The sequence below is a fragment of the Heptranchias perlo genome, chromosome 10 (assembly GCF_035084215.1).
Source record: "Heptranchias perlo isolate sHepPer1 chromosome 10, sHepPer1.hap1, whole genome shotgun sequence".
NCBI classification, from domain to species: domain Eukaryota; kingdom Metazoa; phylum Chordata; class Chondrichthyes; order Hexanchiformes; family Hexanchidae; genus Heptranchias; species Heptranchias perlo.
The window spans coordinates 48,635,909-48,656,242 of record NC_090334.1 but is presented as its reverse complement, the minus strand read 5'-3'; the positions used below and the strand labels follow the sequence as shown (position 1 = coordinate 48,656,242).

Sequence of the window (20,334 nt, the reverse complement as noted above, 5' to 3'; positions counted from 1 at the left end):
TGGACCATGTGAAGGCGAGGGAAGGGTGGAAATTGTAAGCAAAGTTGATGAAATTTTCCAGTTCGGGGCAAGAGCAGGAAACGTCACCGATGCAGTCATCAATGTACCGGAAAAAGAGGTGAGGGAGTGGACCGGAGTAGGACTGGAACTGAGTGGAGGATGGAGGTGTAGAGGGACTGGACGTCCATGGTGAAAAGGAGGCGGTTAGGGCCGGGGAACGAGAAACCGTTAAAATGTCGGAGGGCGTCAGAAGAGTCGCGGAGGTTGATCAGAAGCAACTGGACAAGGGAAGATAAAATAGAGTCGAGATAGGAGGAAATAACTTCCGTGGGGCAAGATCAGGCTGAAACGATGGGTCTCCCAGGGCAGTCCTGTTTGTGGATCTTGGGAAGGAGGTAGAAGCAGGCGTTCTTGGGGGACTATGAAGTTGGAGGCCATGGTGGGGGGGGGGGGGGGGGTGGGTGGAGAGAGATCTTCAGAGGAGATAAGGCCAGTGACAGTCTAGGAAACTATGGCTTGATGTTCGGCGGTGGGGTCATGGTCCAGGGGAAGGTAGGAGGAGGTGTCAGAAAGTTGGTGTTCAACCTCCCCAAGGTAGAGGTCTGTTCGCCAAACAACAACAGCGCTGCTCTTGTCAGCAGGTTTAATGACAATGTCAGGGTTGGACCTGATAGAATGGAGTGCTGCAAGTTCAGAGGGTGGTAGGTTAGAGTGAGTGAGGGGAGTGGAGAAATTGAGACAGATGATGTCACGCCAGCAGTTCGCAATGAAAAGATCAAGAGAGGGTAAGAGGCCAAAGGAAGGGGTCCAGGTGGAACGAGAATTCTGAAGACAGGAGAAAGGGTACCCTGTGCGGGGGGGGGGGGGGGGGGGAGGGGGGGGGGGAAGACTCTTGGCCAAAGAAGTGGGCACAGAGGCAAAGATGACGGAAGAATAGCTCAGCATCATGTCGAGCTCAAAGTTCATTGAGGTGGGGGCGTAAGGGGATGGAGCTAAGGCCTTTGCTGAGGACTAATCGTTCGGGTCAGAAGCTCAACTCAGGGTCAAATAGAACGCCAAAGTTGTGAGTGATCTGGTTCAGCCTCAGATAGTGGCCAGGGAGACGGATGGAGTCGGTGACTAGGGAATGGAGTTTGTGGCGAGGATCGAAGACAATGGTTTCGGTCTTCCCAATATTTAGTTGGAGGAAATTTTTGCTCATCCAGTACTGGATGTCGGACAAGCAGTGTGACAAAAGAGGGACAGTGGAGAGGTCAAGAGAAGTGCTGGTGAGGTAGAGCTGGGTGACATCAGCATACATGTGGAACCTGATGTTGTGTTTTCAGATGATGTCACCGAGGGGCAGCATGTAGATGAGAAATAGGAGGGGGTCAAGGATAGATCCTTGGGGGACTCCAGAGGTAACGGTGCGAGAACAGGAAGAGAAGACATTGCGGGTGATTCTCTGGCTCCGACTTGATAGATAAGAATGGATTCAGGCAAGTGCAGTCCCACCCAGCTGAACGACGGAGGAGAGGCATTGGAGGAGGATGGTGTGGTCAACCGTGTCAAAGGCTGAAAACAGGTCGAGAATGATGAGGAGGGAAAGTTTACCACGGTCAGTCACATAGGTTGGTATTTGTGACTTTGATAAGGGCCGTTTCAATACTGTGGCAGGGGTAGAAACCTGATTGGAGGGATTCAAACATGGAGTTGCAGGTAAGATGGGCACGGATTTGGGAGGCGACAACACGTTCAAGGACTTTGGAGAGGAAAGGGAGATGGGGCGGTAGTTTGCAAGGACAGAGGGGTCAAGGGTGGGTTTTTTGAGGAGGGAGGTGATGACAGCAGATTTGAACGGGGTAGGGGGGGGGGGAAGACAGTACCAGTGGAGAGGAAATAGTGAACAATATCAGCTAAAATGAGATAAAAAGACAAAAAGCACACACACACACACACGTAGCAGTTCAGTGCTTTATGCTGGTATGAATACATTTGCTTTTGTGTGACACAGGGTCACACTCGGAGAACTCACCTATTGCAGCAATTTTCTCGGAATTAAAATTTTAAAGACTTATTTTTCATCTGCTTTGTCATATAATCATTTAAAATAGTGCCTTCACCTGGTGCAGCTCCTTTATCACTTTTAAGGAGTTACTCTTTCATTTCATTTATTCTTTAATTATAATTAATCAATAATCACGTCTTGTCTGAAAGACACCTAGTTGATGCAAGTAATGCTGTTCCATAGCACTTACCATTTCGTGAAGATCCCTTATGCCAGTGTTGTATGAGCTGATTCATAATTCAATTTGTATCATGACCAAAATTTGATCATTTTCTGCATATCATTAGAAACCATTTACTCTTGCAGCTTTTTATAAATTAATGTCCATTACATTTGTAGAACAAAGTGTTTAATCCAACACACATTTCATTTGCAATATTATATTTTTAAATAATCTTTGAAATATAATTTCTATGCAATTTCCTCCTTTATCTCCCTCAGCATCCTAGCATGTATCCAGTCAGGCTCTGGTGCTTTGTCTTCCCTTAGCTTAACTAACTTTAAAAAAAAATCCTTTTATCCATCATAATATCACTCATCTCACTCTCAACCACTTCAGGATACACCTCCTCCCCCTCTTTCTACTAAAATGTGTAAACTACTGTTCCTTTTGATGTTTTCTGAAATTTTTTCCTCATACTGCCACTTTGCTTTTCTTATCCTGCTCTTAGCCTCTTATTTTCTCATCGTCTCCTTTAGCTTTTTCATTATTATTCTTACAGTCTCCGTAAGGCCTTTCTTCAGTTGTAATTGATTTCTAACCTCTATTTATCCATGGCATTCTAAAACTAATTCCCTGCTTTTTGTGTGGAATATACTTATTCTGTACCTTTGCAATTTCTTTTAAAGACATTCCACTGCTGCTCTACGGTCCTGTACACCAATTTCTCCTTCCACTTTACCTCGGTTAGCTTGCTCATCTTCCTAAAATCTACCCTAATCCAATTGGGTGTTCAAGTTTTTGCATTGATTTTTTCCCTTTCTAGTTGGATCTTAAACCTCATCATATTGTGGTTACTACTCCCAAGGTGCTCACCCACATTTATCTCATCTACCTGATCTATTTCATTATTTATAAACAGATCGAGCAGTGCCTCTACCCTGTAGGCCTACAAGCATACTTCTTGAGGAAGGAATTCTGTACACATTTTAGGAATTTCATTCCAGGTGAAGTAGCATTTTGTCAGCTCCACTTATGTGCCATGCTGTGCATCAATGCCATCACTTACACTTACCTAATGTGCAAATCTGACTGAATCAACAGGCAATGACCTACTATGTAATGTGTGCTGGGCAGATTATATTGGCTACACACAATGGACGCTCCAGTTATCTGACAATCTTGGGAATACCACAGTTCTGCACCATACATTATGTACATAACTATACATTGCTGCTCTACAGATTACAAGAATTCAGAACACCCTGTATGTGTAGCCAGTATAATGTGGCTGGCATAACAGAAACATATTGAACAACATTAGTGTCAGAAGGTGCAAGATCTATAGGTTCCACTTTAGAACCAAAGGGTAAAAAATTGGTTTGCACCACACCTTGGCTCACAATAGGAGCACAAATCACAAAACTATGCACTCCAAGTCCTCTATTTTACATCCATTAGCTTTACAATTGTTCCTGCGCTGGTGGGCAAGGGTGGGAGGCTTATCTCCTGTGGAGAGCAGGAGGTCAGGGTAAAATAATGTAAATGAACACATATTCGGCACTCTTGTGTAATTGCTTTTGAGAATCAGGGAGTGCTTGTGCTGGACTTTCTCTCAGGATAGGAGATGGGCAGGTTGAATTTCTAATTACATAGATTGTGCACAGTCTTTGGACAGGGTGGGCTTGAAGGGTCTGAAGGCCTTTTTTGATTCGGTGCTTTGTTATGCTCTTATATTAGAACACATTTTTGATGGGAGCAGATTGGCACATTTTATTAATCATGGTCTCTTCTATACAGTAAATTGTTGCACTCCAGGGTCTCACTGATATTTTAGGAAACACTTGACCCTTTAAGTTACATTGAAAGCTGGAGATAACTAATGGATAATCAGCTGACCGGTAAAGGCACTGAAGTGTCATTTAACAAATTATCTTGAATTATAATAGTGTCGTCCTGGTATATTTCTATAAATAAACCCGATCAGTTTAGATTTAAAACCTTACCGGAAATCTGAGTTAGAATATCGTTGCCCAAAAAATACTGTCCAAAAGTGGAAAAGAGAACATGTACTATTCACAAGATACTGAACTAAAAGCTATTTGCAAGTAGCACTAGAGTGTGATCTAATGTAATTGAAGTGGATAAAGTTGGTTCCATCTGCAACCCATGCAACCAATATAGTGAAGGGTGATCTCCCATAGCCTGTAGTGGTGATTTAAATTGATTTGGCGCCTTTCATGGCAATCGTATGTTCATACAGCATATTGATGATGAATGGAGTCACCTGCTTAAATGTTCTTTTAATTATTAGAGTTTAGCATATGATAATAAGTGCCTAAATTACAAATTACTGAGATTTTCTAATAAACATTTTTTTTTAAAGTTGACAATTTCAATGTTCAGTTGTGGCATAAATGTCATGTCACTGCACATTTCGCCTATGTTTTGAAAATATAATGTTACTACATTCAGCACAAAATCACTGTTAAACTGTGTAGCTTTGGACATTCAACATGTGAATATTAATAGGAAAGGAAAAGGGTCTATTAATTTATGGAACTGTTTGTTCACCTATGTCTTTCACATACAACAAAAAAGGAAGAGAGAGAATCAGAAAAAAATTCCAGCAGGCCTCTTTACAATAACTTAATATAATTTAAACTATTCATCTAAACATTATATCAAATTTCCTATTTTGTTCATCTTTTATTGTAATCAGTTGTGGAGCCTGATGAAGATTAAATTACACTGAGAAAAATCTAGTAAAGCTCTCATGGAAGGATGTTTACAGGTTTGATGGCCTATGCTTTTCAGTTTCCAACCTCAGCATGATACTGTGGGGAAGGGAAGAGAAAAAGACCGTCACCCCAGGCCACTCTCATTAATCTCAATGGCCATCTGAGATAGAATTGGAAGAGGCTGGGTCTCACCACAGTTGGTGCAAGGCCCCGAGAAAGTACCAAATAAATTGGATGGAGAAAAGAGAGAAAAATAAATTTACCCTCAAATATAAATAAAAATAGCCAACTTGGAAATCTTTCTACCACAACCATTTAATTACCCCTTTAGCAATGCAAACAAAATTTACAATTTACATGTTTAGATTCTTAAAGTGTATTGCTGTCTGCAGGTGAAGTTGGCAGCGGGCTAACTATATTTAACACTTAATATTTGCAAAAGTCTTAACGTTTTATGTGTGAAATCAAGATTTATTTGCTGAAGATATGGCTGGATCAGGGTGGGAGTGAATGGGGTGTGATTAAACAGCATTGTATCTATTGTTGCCAACCCTCCCCATTTGGTAGGGACTCTCCCTAAATCGGAGATTCGTCTCCCGAGCGCTGCTGATGGCAACTCGGGAGAAAACAACTTCACGTTCACACTTCGCACCTGCACACTTTCATTTCTTGGACTGCCTCCAGCTTTGCCTGCAGTAAGTCGGAACGCGGTGGCCAAGCTGCACGCCAATGATGGGACATCGGCGAGCAGGTGAGGCTGGTGTGGGCCGACCTGCCCAATAGCTTGCACATCAACAGACCGTTCCGGAACCTCACCAAGGAGGTGCTGACCTCCCTGTGGTTCAGAGATAAGCGGGAACTCCTGGGGCTGGCCTTCCACTGGGAATTTAAATGGACCTACTCCATCTACACAAATGGAAGAAGAATCCGAATTAGCGAGTTTCAGCTCCTGACAAACACTTTGGATCAAATGACAGAAAGGTCAGCAACACAACTCTTAAAGGGACAATGTATATGTAGATAGGCCAGCATTATAGGGGAATTCCTCTTCTCCAATATAATAATCCTCCTTCTCAAGAACATTATTGTTTTTTTCCTTCCTCTCCTAAAGTCACTGAGTCTTGTTGAGGTATGTTTTCCCTGGCACCAACTCTTGCTGGGGTACAGCATGGACAGCCCTGTTTTAGTACACTCGAATTCTAAGTCCAGATCATGTATGTTTTTTTTATCTGAAGCCAACTGCACTTTGAGTATAGGAGAAACTAAAGAATACACCCACAGCAGATTAAGAGGTAGAAATTGGTTTAAGCGCGTTTTCAGGCATAGAATGAGCACTGCGCTCAGAGCGAGAACCTGTTCATGTGGATGCAACTAAGGCTCCAAATTGCTCACCCTGATTCATTTAAATAAAGTAGGTAGGCTGCCAGCGCTACTCGCAGAGTCAATATCACGCATTGTTGAACATTTAAAGGCGGCCTACTCCTCTTAAAAGGAGAGGTGCATTTTGGCGGCAGGCAACTATAACTGAGGATTGTGGAATATGGCCGGCACAGGAGAAGCTGCAGCCCCCCTTGCGCTGGAGGTATTGGTGGAAGAAGTCGGCAGGAACAGGAACATCTTCTATCCACCACGCCTATCGAGTACCTGAACAAATATGGCAGAATGTCTCACTGCAGAATTCGACTATGTGGTGCCCATTTTGGACCCGGAAAACATGCGAAATGCATATCAATTCCTAACCCGAACTTTCAAAAAAACTTTTAGCAAGTCATTACAGCTCACATCACAATAAGTACAAGATTAAAAAATGTACATTATATGAAATGGCACCTACAAAATTCATACAGTACAAAGTAAATTGGTAAGCAGATGTAAGAAAAACTTCTTTAATGGAGAACAGAAATGAGTGAAGTGAGTTAGCTACAGGTGCAGTACCAAAGTTTCAGTTTGGTCTTCAGGTGTGAATAGAACACGTCAAAATTTAAGCAATTCCTTTGGAAATACAAATTGTTTTTTTAAAAATAAATATTTATCTGTTAATATAATAACAAACATCGGCAATTAGGAATATAGATACATAATAATTACACTGCTTTCTTAGTTTCTGTGCTGTCAAACTGCATGTCCGACATCCAATCATGGGTGAGCTGCAATTTCTTCCAGCCATCGTCTTTGATACCTGCCACAAATTCCGTACCCTTGCCACTGATTCCAACCCTTTCTTCGGCCACTGTCTCCGATGAACCAGACTGTTGGCAACCTTGGCATCCTATCTGACCATGAGATGAGCTTCCGACTCCATATTCTCTCCATCACAAAAAACGACTACTTCCACCTCCATAACACCGCCCATCTCTGTCCATACCTTAGTCCATCGGCTGCTGAAACTCTCATCCATACTTTTGTCCCTCCAGACTCAACTATTCCAATGCTCTCCTGCCGGCCTTCCATCCTCCAACCTTTGTAAACTTCAACTCATCCAAAACTCTGAGGTCCATACCTATCCTGCACCAAATTGGAAGATACCAAGTATCCAAGTATCTACCTAAAATTTTAAATTCTCATCCTTGTGTTTAAATCCTATTGTGGCTGTGCCCCTCCCTATCTCTAATCTCCTTGTGCCCTACAACCTCCCCCCTAACCTCTATATTCCTCAGTCTCTGGCCTCTTGTGCATCCCTCGCTCCCTTTGCCTCACCATTGGCAGCTGTGCAGTCAGCCGCCTAGGCCCCACATTCTGGAAATCCCTCCCTAAACCCTCCCATCGCTCCATCTCCCTTTCTTACTTTAAGATCCTCCTTAAAACCCACCTCTTTGTTTTTGGTCACCCCTCTTAATATCTCCTTCTTTGGCCCCCATTTTTCACTGATTACATGAAGCACCTTGAGATGTTTTTCTACATAAATGCAAGTTGTTGTTAACATTTATTGTAAAAAAATATGGTTAAGACTGAAGGAACATGTTAAAGCGATCACTGTCTATCTGTATTGTAAGATCTATGATTATTGCAATTTATTGTATTAAAGAAATACTCATGGGTAAAACTAGATAATGACCCTATCCTAGAGTTTTTAGTCCATTAATAGCCCCACATTTTTTTATATACATTTGCAGATAAAGAAGCTATTTTTAAAGCATAGTTATGTATGGCTGGCCACTCTAACACAGCCACCATTTTTCATCAAATCCCCATAAAGATGGTAGAGCACCAAAGTACAAGATTTTAGTAACTAGCCCTATGGATATGGTAGCCTAGTGGTTGTGGTACTGGATTAATAACCCAGAGGTTATGAACTCAAATCCTACCATGGCAAGTTGTGAAATTGAATTACTAGATCGTTGCAAGTACCCAACTGATTCACTGATACCCTTCAGGGAAGAGAAACTGCCACCCTGATCTCACCTACATGTGACTTCAGTTCCTACTATGTGGCTGACTCAATACTAGGGATGGGCAATACTTGCCAGTGTCACTCACAGCCCAAGAACAAACTTTTAAAAAGGGCTCAGCCAGTTTATCCAGCAAGAAGCTGTGCCATACAGACTAGGAAAATCCAAATATGTACTGAATTAACCGATCCTGCAAATTGAAAATTGGGTGTTACAACTGGCCTCAGTGCTCTTCAGACCCCAATTGAATTTGGCTGTGCTTCCTCCCTTGAAAATGAATCCATTGACACTTACAGTCCAGGCTCATGCAAGTAATGGCCACTTTGGCAAGGTACCAGACAGCACCCAAGGATCCATAACCCAGCAAGGTGTCAGTGCTTTAAGAGGGAGAAAAATACTAGAGGCAAAACTGGCAGAGCAAACATTCTTCCCGCTTTACCAATAAAATATCAGTCAGTAAGACATATTTAAGCAGCAACTGCTTTCGTAGTGGTGATTCTTCTTCTCCTCCTCTTCCTCCATCCAGTTCTCTCCCTCTCTTGAAGGCTTTGACATGGTTGCACAGGTGCAGCAGCCCAAATGTATCTCACCCAAATGGCCATAGCAATCAGAAAAACATCCTAGGTGAGCCAAACTTCACTTAATAGGAACAACACTTATTCTGCTTTACCAATGCTACAAAGGCATAACATTCAATGCCCTTACTCCGTCTACTAGCTCTTACTCTTATGCAACTGCAGTTAAAATACACCAGATATAACAAAGCCCCATTTATCTGCTCTCCTATTATTCATGTTTGCAATTATCTGCAAGCAAGCCAGACAGGAGTTGGGCCTATTTCAACTGCAAGACTACAACTTTGGGTCTGGCCTTATATACACACTTCAATTAATTTTATTATGCACTTCGGGGCAGATCAGACTGCATCTTTTTCTAGGCTGTACAAAATCTACTAAGAATAAAACACTGCACAGTGTTAATTGTATCTATGTGATTTATATCAATTAGTGTTAATTGTGTTCAGGTGGTGGGTATCAATTGAGGACTCTCTTGTATCCATTTATAGGAGGGTGTGTAATGCTGAGCTGATGTGAATAAAGGCTTGGAAGCAACTGAAGACCAGACTCTAGTATTCTATACTTCACCACCTGGCTATCCAATTTGGAACACACAGAATCCTTTGGGTCAGGCTCGGTCAGCTTGCAACTTTGCTGGACTTCATTTAACTGTTAGGTTGTCACCAGATCAGGTTGGGAATTTGGATGGGGACTTTTTCAGTATTGAACTTCAACTGAATTATCCATGGGAGGGAGGGAATCCCTTCATTATGGCAGAAATTAAGCTTCCATTGTAAACTACCTACTACAAAGTGTTTAAAGAAGAAAAAAAACTTCCATTGGGTAACTTTAAGATCTAGCTTGCAAATATCTAATCTTTCGATAACATAAGCAACTATTGACAATATCTAACCTGTAGGAGTAATATTCAGCAGTTAAGTTTTTGTAAAATAAGGGAAGAGGTTACAGTTATGAAGAGAGACGTAAGAAGTTATGGCTTCTTTCACCAACAACTTGCATTTATACAATTCCTTTAATGTAGAGAAACATCCTAAGGTGCTTCACATAGATGTAAACAAAAAAAATGGTTGCCACATGAAAGAAGTTATTAGGAGAGTTCACCAAAAGCTTGGTCAAAGAGGTGGGTTTTAAAAGAGGAGAGGAAGGTGTGGAGGCAGAGGGGTTTAGGGAGGAAATTCCAGAGCATAGGACCTAAACGGGTAAACAGCCATCAGTGGTGAGGAAGGTGATAATAGAACACAGGCAGCAGAGTTTTGGAGGAGCTGAAGCTTACAGAGCCGAAGGTTGGGAGGGAAGTCAGAATAGTTGAATCTGGATGCGACAAAGGCATGGATGGGAGTTTCAGCAACAAATGCGCCGAGATGAGCTATGTTATGGGCGTGGACGTAGGCAGCCTCTATGATGGACAGGTTATAGGGTCAGAAGCTCAGCTCAAGGTTAAATAGAAGCTGATGTTGCGAACAGCGTTGTTCAGCTTGAGAGAGTAGGCGGGGGATGGAATTTGTAGTGAGCTGAATTGTTACGGAGTTTGGCGCAGGGGCTGAAGTCGAAGGCACTGGTCTTCCCAATGGAGGAATTTCAGCTCATCCAAGACTGGATGTCGGACAACCAGTGTGACAACACAGAGACAGTGGAGGGTCAAGAGAAGGGTGGAAAGGTACAGCTGGGTGTCATCATCATTCATGTGGAACCTGACCCCATATCTGCAGGTGATGTCGCCATAGGGCAGCATATAGTTGAAGAAGGGAAACATACTTGGGGGACTCCAGTGGTAACATTGTGGGGACAGGAAGAGAAGCCATTGCTGCAGATGCTCTGGCTTTGACTGGATAGGTAAGAATGAAATCAATCAATCTCAATTAGCTACTAGTTAAACATCATCTTTATGGGGGAGTTGGAAGGAAAGAATGTCTCAGTAGTACAAAGTATTTGTTGTGATTCTGTTGCTAACATTTAGCTCAGTTTTAAAATTATTCTGGAAAACATGATTTAAACCATCAAATGGCAATTCAATTTTTAAAATATTTTAATTTATAGATACAACATTATAGAAAGTAAATTTGTAATATAAGATAGTCATGGGATTTAAGATTGAGACAAACAATACACAATTACATAAAGAGAAACCTACATCAACACATGCATTAAAAGCAATAGACAGAAGCAATAGAAACTGTCAGCTTCCTTACAGAGAATATTCAAAATTTGTGATCAATATAGCAGACATGTAGATCATGGACACTCTTCATAATACCAGAGTGTAAGCATTCTGAAGTGTTCTATTCCCACAAACCTTAATTTCGTATAGTGTATATTAAAGTATATATTTTGTGGTATTGGACTTCCGATCTAAATACCAAGAGGAGGACCAGATCAGCTAATGCAAAAAAAACTAAAAGGAAAATGTCCCAGATGTCTTAAAGTGCTTCACATTAAATGATGTACTTTTGAAGTGTAGTCATTATTACATAGGTAAATGTAGTGCTATACTATTGGCGGCCGTGCCTTCAGCTGTATAGGCTCTATGCAATGGAATTCCCATCCTAAACCTCTACGCCTCTCTCTCCTCCTTTCAGATGCTCCTTAAATCTAAGCTTTTGGCCACCTGTCCTAATGTCTCCTTTTTTGGTTCAGTGTCAATATTTGTCTGAATACACACCTGTGAAGCATCTTGGGACATTTTACTACGTTAAAGGCACTTTAGAAATGCAAGTCATTGTTGTTGTTGTTATCTAGCTTTATCTATATGTTACTTGATCACAAGACACTTACAGAAGTGTAGAGTCCATCTTAATTCATCCTAAATGCTACAGCATATTTTATGTATGTTCTTTTGTTGCACACAAAGATAATACCAAACAGATCGCAGTGTGATAATAGATTTAAAGAAGATAATCTGACAAGCAACTATTTCACAAAAGTGGTTACGTCCAGTTGAGTTCAATGAGTTGTTTTAATAGAATATCATACTAGAACCCATGTGGTATTCTATTCATGAATCCAATGATAAAAGGTAACACTAAATTAATGTTTGAGCCAAAAAAATTAATGGAGTACCAATCTTTTATTGATGCAGGTGCATGGCACTTAAATGACTCTTGTGGAGAGGCTGTGGAAGAGTACTGGCCTAAAAACTAGCACTGCATTTAAAATGTTTCAACATTAAAGTTGGAAATGACGACAGTAATCTTAAGAAAAAAAGATGTTTTATGCAGATTTGCAGCTTTGGGAAATTATCAGTAGTGAGTTTCATAAGGGGGTTTTTCCAATTCCACCTCCACAATGTTGTTTTAGTGCATTTTGTCAGTGGGTTTATCATTTTATAGCTGTCTTATTAAGATGTTTGATTAGAGAAGAAAAGCAGCAGTGTGACACTTGGTCACAAAGTACAACTGCATCAAGCAAAAAGCACAATGAAGAGGTTGTAGAACTCTTGATTTATCACACTATCCCTGACTCAACATCCATTGTAATGAAAACATTTGACAATGATGTAACATGTTGTTTTACGCAAGAAGGTAACTTTAGCAGTCACCATCAAGACAGTGCCTGTCACACTAAATCCCACCATCAGCAGGTAAATTCTTGATTTTTCAAACACGCACAATTTATTTAAGGCTGCAGTTAGACTGCCAACTTCGTATCAACGTGAAACAGTTTTGGGTGCACACCAACACAAAAATGGCAGTATAAATCGTGAAGTATCTGCCACCTTCAAGAGGCTGTCTCATACCAAGTTAAAGTCATGCTGCATGTCTGAAAAGTGTACAAAAAAATGTAACCTAAACAATACCCATGAAACAATTACAGCAGGACAGAGTGGGTTTGAGTCAGATATATGGTTGGTGCTAGTCACAAAAATTACAAGCATCCAAGTTGGTGGCAACACAAGTTATTTTGTTTTTTAAGCTACAGGTTCCGTTACGTCTTCTATTTAGAAAGTAACATTTTACAGGTTTGAAAATGATTTGTTCCAACCTTCAGGTACACTGACCATTGAAACTTTGAGTGATAAATGTGGTGTTGTGACCTCACCAAGTGTGTGACATCAATATCCTTAGCATCTTTTCAAAACATATTTTAATGTCTTGAGTACTGCTAATGCCAACTCCAGCCTCCTGCGCATCTTTTCTCCCTCCACTCCACAAACATTGGGAGAGCTGATCCTAATCTCTGAAACATCCTCCATAACTTCTCTGACTTGCTACTTCTCTCCCCTACTTCAAAAGCCTCCTCAAAATCTCTCTATTCAACAATGCTTTCGGTCATCTGTTGTCACTTTTTCTAAAGCTCATCATCTATTTTGCCTGTCTGGAGCGCTTCCGGACATTTTCCATGTTAAAGGTGATATATAAATGCAAGTTGTTACTACCAATACTAATATACATCAGTTAAGAAGTTCTAGTGGTTGCTGCTGAAAAGAGCAGTTCACCACTTTGGACTCTGCAAGTTGTAACAGCAGTCATTTCTTTGTCTTTACAGGATGGCAATTTATTGACTATTTGGCAAATGAGGAACATAAATTAAAATCATAAAATTCAGTGCAAAAAAAATATATAAATGATCTTACTCAAGTGATTTTTAGTGGTTTAAACTAGTTTGGCAGGGGGATGGGCACCAGGATGTAGCATTAGAAAGGAGAAACAAGGTGCACAAAGGATTGGGAGAGACAGATAGCACTAGAGTAAGAAATGGTACAGTATTAGGTGGGATCAGACTAAGGGAGAATACGAGATGATCTAAGATAGGTTTAGAGTGCATGTGTGTAAATGCATGATGTGTGGTAAATAAGGTTGGTGAGTTGCAGGTGCAAATAGCCACATGGGAATATGGTGTAGTGGCGATGACAGAGACCTGGCTCAAAAAAGGGCAGGATTGGGTACTAACTATTCCTGCATACAAGGTGTTCAGGAAAGATGGGGAAGGGAAAAAAAGGGGGGGGGGTGGAGGTGGCAGTATTGATTAAGGAGAATAATGCAGTGCTGGAGAGAGTGGATGTTCTTGAGGGTTCCAGGACAGAATCTATTTGGTTAAAGTTAAGAAACCATAGAGGTACCATTGTGTTACTAGATTCCACCAACTATTGGGAAGGACACCGAGGAGTAAATTTGCAGGGAAATTACAGAGAGGTGCAAGAACTATAGAGTAGTGATAATGGTGGACTTCAACTATCCTAATATAGACTGGGATAGTAATAGTGTAAAGGGTAAAGAGGGGGAGGAATTTCTGAAGTGTGTTCAGGAGACCTTTCTTGATCAGTATGTTTCCAGCCCAACGAGGAAGGAGGCATTGTTGGATCTGGTTCTGGGGAATGAGGTGGGTCAAGTGGAGCAAGTGTCCATAGGGGAACATTTAGGGAATAGTGATCTTGGTATCGCATAAGGTTTAGATAAGTTATGGAAAAGGACAAGGAGCAATCTAGAGTAAAAATACTTAATTGGAGGAGGGCCAATTTCAGTGGGTTGAGAGTGGATCTGGCCCGGGTAAATTGGAATCAAAGATTGGCAGGTAAAACTGTAATCGAACAATGGGCAGCCTTTAAAGAGGAGATGGTTCAGGTACAGTCCAGGTACATTCCCACGAGGGGGAAAGGGAGGGCAACCAAAGCCAGAGCTCCATGGATGATGAAAGAGATAGAGAGTAAGATGAAGCAGAAAAACGGGATATATGACAGATGTCAGGTTGATAATACAAGTGAAAACCAGGCTGAATATAGAAAGTAGAGGAGAAGTGAAAAAGAAAATAAGAGGGGCAAAGAAAGAGTACGAAAATAGACTGGCAGCCAACATAAAAGGGAATCCAAAAGTCTTCTACAGACATATAAATATTAAACGGGTAGTAAGAGGGGTGGGGCCAATTAGGGACCAAAAAGGAGATCTACACATGGAGGCAGAGGGCATGGCTGAGGTACTAAATGAGTACTTCATATCTGCCTTTACAAAGGAAGAAGATGCTGCCAAGGTCACAGTAAAAGGGGAGGTAGTTGAGATACTGGATGGGGTGAAAATTGATAAAGAGGAGGTACTAGAAAGGCTGACTATGCTTAAAGCAGGTAAGTCACTCGGCCCAGATAGGATGCATCCTAGGTTGCTGAGGGAAGTAAGGGTGGAAATTGCAGAGGTGCGGCCCATAATCTTCCAATCCTCCATAGATACAGGGGTGGTGCCAGAGGACTGGAGAATTGCAAATGTTACACCCTTGATCAAAAAAGATTGTAAGGATAACCCAGCAACTATAGGCCAGTCAGTTTAACCTCAGTGGTGGGGAAGCTTTTAGAAACGGTAATCCGGAACAACATTAATAGTCACTTGGACAAGTGTGGATTAATAAAGGAAAGCCAGCACGGATTTGTTAATGGCAAATCGTGTTTAACTAACTTGATTGAGTTTTTTGATGAGGTAACAGAGGGTAGATGAGGGCAATGCGGTTGATATTATGTATATGGACTTTCAAAAGGCGTTTGATAAAGTGCCACATAATAGGCTTGTCAGCAAAATTGAAGCCCTTGAATTAAAAAGGGGCAGTGGCAGCATGGAAATTGGCCAAGTGACAGGAAACAGAGTAGTAGTAGTGAACATTTTCTTTTTGGACTGGAGGAATGTATCAAATGGTGTCCCCCAGGGGTCGGTACTGGGACCGCTGCTTTTTTTTGATTTACATTAATGACTTGGACTTGGGTGTACAATTTCAAAATTTGCAAATGACACAAAACTTGGGAGCGTAATAAGCAGTGAGGAGGAGAGTAATAGACTTCAGGAGGACACAGACAGGCTGGTGGAATGGGCAGACACATGGCAGATTGAAATTTAATGGAGAGAAGTGCGAAGTGATACTTTTTGGCAGGAAGAACAAGGAGAGGCAATAAAAACTAAATGGTACAATTCTAAAGGGGTTGCAGGAACAGACAGACCTGTGGGTATATGTGCACAAATCTTTGAAGGTGGCAGGACAGGTTGAGAAAGCGGTTAGAAAAAGCATATGGGATCCTGGGCTTTATAAATAGAGGCATAGAGTACAAAAGCAAGGAAGTTATGTTGAACCTTTATAAAACACTGGTTTGGCCACAAATGGAGCATTGTATCCAATTCAGTGCGCCGCACTTTAGGAAGGCTGTGAAGGCCTTAAAGAGGGTGCAGAAAAGATTTCCTAGAATGGTTCCTGGGATGAGAGACTTCAGTTACGTGGATAGACGGAGAAGCTGGGGTTGTTTTCCTTAGAGCAGAGAAGGTTGAGTGGAGATTTGATAGAAGTGTTCAAAATCATGACGGGTTTAGATAAAGTAAATAAAGAGAAACTGTTCCCATTGGCGGGAGGGTCGAGAACCAGAGGACACAGATTTAAGGTGATTGGCAAAAGAACCTAAGGCGACGTGAGGAAAATCTTTTTTTACGCAGCGAGCAGTTATGATTTGGAATACGTTGCCTGAAAGCGTGGCGGATGCAGATTCACTCGTGGCTTTCAAAAAGGAATTGGGTAAATATTTGAAGGGAAAAAATTTGCAGGGTTATGGGAAAGAGCAGGGGAATGGGACAAACTGGATTGCTCTTACATAGAGCCGGCACAGGCTCGATGGGCCGAATGATCTCCTTCTGTGCTGTAACAATTCTATGATATGATTCTATGATCTTAGTGCAGACTGAATTGAATCAGATTGCCATCATCTGAAACTGTTCAGTCCAAATTCATTCTCCCCCATCCAATTCTCTTCCACTGGACGGGCAGCAGCAGTTCTCTAGCATTCTCTAGCATGTTTCCCAAAAGGTTATTGATAATGCCAGAGCCTAGACAGCAAGCATCAAAAGTCTATTCAACCACAGGAAAAATAATTGGCCAGGCCCATTCCATCCTCACTGTAGATTTACACACATACACACTTTCCATCAGGAGTCACCAGTTAGGTGATCAGCAATAGGAACCCAAGTTAATTTTTACCCTTCCTAATCCAAGAACACCGTTACAAATTCGGGTCTGCTGTAGATACCTTCTCATGTTCAGTGGCGTCAGTTGCTCTTTTAAGCAGTCTGACATCTTACTTTTATGGAAGTTGACTCACACTATCCTATATCTACTTGTACGATAATATAATCAATGGATGTAACAATAGCATCCCCTTGTGATCTGGACCAGATAGTTGTGTTTTTTTATTTCTTCCATCTTCCTGATGGTGGGCTGAGTTTTCACTAGGTGAGGCAAGACTTCATACAAATCAATAAGTTGCTTTATTCCACAGTAAAGTGAAGATAAAGTAGTTATAATCAGTTTCACTTATTGCCATTAACACAACTTATCCTTGCATAATAAAAGAAAATGCTATTCATTGGGATGTCTTGCTTCATTTAAAGCTAATTTCCTAACTCCCCCTCCTATTATGTTCCATCCCCCTCACAGCCCTTTGCTGTTCCAAAGGCCCCGGCTTTCTCTGTTTTTTAAAAGCCTGACCCCAGTGTCCACTTGAAGTCAAACTGTCAGTCCTCCCCCCAAAGTGGAATCCACCAGCCTAACTTGGATAGAGTCTCTGCTAAGTTCAAATGAAAGTGTGGTCCCAATAGCAGAGTGTGAACAATCACTGGAATGTCAAACGATCTTTCATTGTCTCCAGGACACTGGTCCAGACACTCCATCCGAAATCTAATTTATACTTGCCAGTCTTCTTGAGAGTTTTGTTTAGCTCAATAGTAGCTCTTTTACATATTTTACACCAAGGTTTCGTTCCCTTCATGGGGAGCCATGACATAGTTTGAAATCCCAAAGCGTGACAGAAAGCAAGTACGACTTTAGAGTTCCACCATTACTCTGGTTGAGATCAACTTACTCAGGACAGACCAGGCTCAAACAGGGACTTTCATGGATTATATGACAATTTTTCTATTTCTGTATCTTGCAATATAAAGACATTAGTTATTAACCTTTACAATTATTTTTTCAGAATCAGCTGGGAAAACATCAGTTATGATCCCGCCTCTTCCCGGTCCCTATTCTGTCCCTTACTCGTTCTTGATTTTGGGAAGAAGTGGCAATCTTAACTGAAACAGTAAACATTTCGCCAAACTGTCAGACTGGCAAAACTGTGCATCAAATCAAGCGGAACAACCAGTTCTCCCAAACCACTTCGGAGTCGGATGGGCTGGAAAAGCAACACAGTGTTAGAAGATGCCAGAATTTAACCAAAGTAGCTTCATAATTTGAAAGGGAACACATCGGAGTGTGTGATGACATATTAGTAATTATAAATTGTAAAATGAAGCGTTTTTACGCTCGCACTACCGATGACGGACTCCAGCTAAGTCAACGTTTACAACAGTTCCTTTCCCCACAGATCGTACGTATTTAAAACACCTCGGGTACTTTTTAACAATCACGTATTATAGAAGATTCGACAAATTAGCTTTCTGAATAGTCTTCACATCACCCATAAGCGTACTGGAGCCTCAAGAGACTGTAACGATGACTTTATGGCTTGTGTAGTATTACAAATGTTGTGTTATATGTTTATAAGGAAGGAGCTTCGTATTTTGCCCTTCTCTAACCCTGTAAACATGCTTACACGCCAGAAAATAAGCCCAATGTCTATCTACGGTTTCAACACCCACCTTAATACAGAGGAGACTTTTGCAACTTCCTTCTCTCGGCCAGCGGAGGACTGAGCAGGCAAATAGAGTCTTGAGAGATTTTCTTTATTTTCATGGAAAAGTAGTCTCTCAGAGACAGTCACAATTGTACATTTTGGATCTACGTTGCAGGTTGTTTCCAGACCCACCGCTGCATTTCCACACAAGCTGCGCTCCGAGAAGCTCTAGGCTCCACTACATGGGTCTCGTCGCTCGCTCAAAACCGGCTCCAGGGCTCAAAGCGTCGAAACTACGGGAAAAAAGATACTCGGTGATTGACAGTTCGTCAGGTGCGTGCGCCTTCATTGGAGGGACACGTTGTCCGGGCAACAAGGGGCGATTTGTTATTGGTTTGTAACTTGTAACAGTGGTTCGCCCTCCCCCGCTTTGACCAATCAGAATGATGCAGAGTGTGTCGCAAGGCAGCGCGTGCCCGCCCAGCGAGCGGAAGCGTGGGATGTGCATTAACCCGAGAAAGAGCGCAGCGCTGCTTGTGTGGTCCGGTAGTGTTGGTCAGTTGTGTGTCTGTGAATAGATGTACGGTGTTATAGGCATACAGTATCTCTTTACAGTTTCGTGTCGCACTGTGTAGTGTCAATGGTGCCTCTGCAGTGGCTTGGTTCCAGAGTGGTAAAACATGTACAAGACCTGAAATAGTTAAATCCCCAGCACTCAGTAGTGACGGAGGTGAAGTGCACTGGAAGGAGCTTTTACTATAGCTGGCTGGCTGGCGTCGGCTGAGTTACTGTGTTTCTGTTGAGCAATCACTGGCTAATCTTTGACAGACCCATCCATCGTTGCTACGCGAACACTTCCAAAAAAAAGTCAGTGTTCCTTGCAAATTAGTTACTGCTTTTGAATGCATCCCTATAGCTAAATTAACGTGGTTTGCTGGAATTCGTAAATTTAGCTTATTTATTTCTGAACATTTATTATGCGGTCGGAAAAGGGCCGCATTTTAATGCTCTCTATATTACATAACTGATAATATTAAGAGAGCGACCATTGTAACCATGTCGTGTCAACTTCTTCGTAAGAGGAAGATTTTGTGGGCACGAAGAGCTCTTGTCAAACTAGGGGGAAATACGAGTTGGATATAGGCGAGGTAAGAAAAGGGAGCATGAAAGAACTTTAAATTGGCGCAAGTGTTACAAGCGTAGTTAGCCCACAACTAGGTTTAAATCATTAAGTTACCTCAAGCGGAAGGACTGCTCTTTGGGACACTATGTCGTTATATTCTGTTCTGATAAACAATTTGCAGTTATATAGCGCTGTCAACGTAAAAATACGACTCAATATGCTTAACAGAAAAGTGAGGGAAAATGGACGCTATGCCCAAAAATGAAAACTTAGGAGGGGTGACCAAAAGCATTAAGGAAGGTCTTAAAGGAGGAGGGGTTTAGTGAAGGAATTTCAGAGAGTGGGGCCTAATATGGGGGTGGGGGGCGCGATGGGGGAGAGGAGATACACAAAAGGCCAGTCAAAGGAATGGAGAGTTTGGTGGGGGGGGGGGGGGTGCTTGTAGGGCTGGAGGAGATTAAAAAGATTGGAACATGAGAATTTACAATTTGAGGTATTGAGGGACCAGGTGCTAATGTAGGGCAGTGAGGATGGGAGTGATGGGCGAGTGAAAGGATAGGAAATAGGCAGCAGAGTTTCAGATGAGTTGAAGTTTACAGAAGGTGGAAGATGGGAGACTGGCCATGAGAGCATTGGAATAGTTGATTCAAGAGGTGGCGAAGGCATGAATGAAGGTTTCAGTGGCAGATGAGTTGAGGTAGGAACAGCCAATGTTATAGACATGGAAGTAG

At 41.8% G+C, this 20,334-nt stretch overlaps 1 protein-coding gene across 2 annotated transcripts in view; it reads right to left on the bottom strand.

Annotated features, from left to right (window-relative positions):
• Nucleotides 1–19,789, bottom strand: part of LOC137326511 (SERTA domain-containing protein 2-like) — a 40,391-nt gene extending 20,602 nt beyond the window's left edge. The window contains exons 1-3 of one of the 2 annotated variants that reach the window (XR_010964208.1): nt 19,718–19,789; nt 18,506–18,773; nt 5,276–5,854 (exon numbers count right to left, since the gene is read on the bottom strand). The gene's annotated coding sequence lies outside the window, so the exon portion shown is untranslated. Of the gene's footprint in view, nt 1–5,275; nt 5,855–18,505; nt 18,774–19,717 lie in introns of those variants that run through there. The other variant, XM_067991657.1, reaches the window with a different exon arrangement.
• Nucleotides 19,790–20,334: the final 545 nt, after the last annotated feature.